The sequence below is a fragment of the Coffea eugenioides genome, chromosome 7 (assembly GCF_003713205.1).
Source record: "Coffea eugenioides isolate CCC68of chromosome 7, Ceug_1.0, whole genome shotgun sequence".
NCBI lineage: Eukaryota > Viridiplantae > Streptophyta > Magnoliopsida > Gentianales > Rubiaceae > Coffea > Coffea eugenioides.
The window spans coordinates 14,834,457-14,835,359 of record NC_040041.1 but is presented as its reverse complement, the minus strand read 5'-3'; the positions used below and the strand labels follow the sequence as shown (position 1 = coordinate 14,835,359).

Genomic DNA, 903 nt, shown 5'->3' with positions numbered 1-903 from the left:
AGTTTAGCAATCGATAGAGGAAATCTTAATAGAGTTACCATTTGAAGAAGAGATGGCAGAAAACGAAGCAAATAAGCCAGCTCTACGAGATTTTACTCTACCGGAAACACAAGGATCTCAAACAAGCATAGCAAGACCTACGATAAATGCTAACAATTTTGAGATTAAACGATCACTTATACAAATGGTTCAACAATCTCAATTTGGAGGTAATGCAGCAAAAGATCCTAACTCACACTTAGCTACATTTTTGGAAATATGTGATACAATTAAAATGAATGGAGTTAGTGATGATGTTATAAGGCTAAGATTGTTCCCATTTTCATTGAGAGATAAGGCAAAAATTTGGTTACACTCTTATGCTTCTAACATTTTTACCACATGGGATGATTTATCAAGGATATTTTTGAATAAGTATTTTTCACCGGGTAAGACTGCTAAGCTAAGAATGGATATCACTAGTTTTAGCCAATTAGAAGGTGAATCATTATATGAGGCATGGGAAAGATTTAGAGATTTGCTACGAAAATATTCACATCATGTACTGTCCGATTGGCTAATCGTACAAACCTTCCATAATGATTTATCTTTTTCTACTAAAATTATGATTAATACAGCTGCAGGTGAAACTTTAATGGGTAAATTATCCCAAGAAACTCAAAATTTGATAGAAAAAATAGCTACAAATAACTATCAATAGGCCAATGAGAGAGGTAATACGAGATGTCACCCAGGTATGATAGAAATGGACACTCTCAATATGCTGAGTGCTCAAATGAATAATGTGATGAAATTGCTAAGTAGACAAGATGGAGTTGGTCTAAATTCATCTAATACACATGTAACTTGTTGCTCTATATGTGGAGGTACAATTTAGAAATCATTATGTAGGTACAATTTTGG

General features: G+C 33.4%; 1 non-coding gene across 1 annotated transcript; it reads right to left on the bottom strand.

Moving 5' to 3' along the window:
- Window positions 1-439: 439 nt before the first annotated feature.
- Window positions 440-546, bottom strand: LOC113778941. The gene has a single exon (XR_003469405.1). It is a non-coding gene; the product is annotated as a small nucleolar RNA R71 (small nucleolar RNA).
- Window positions 547-903: the final 357 nt, after the last annotated feature.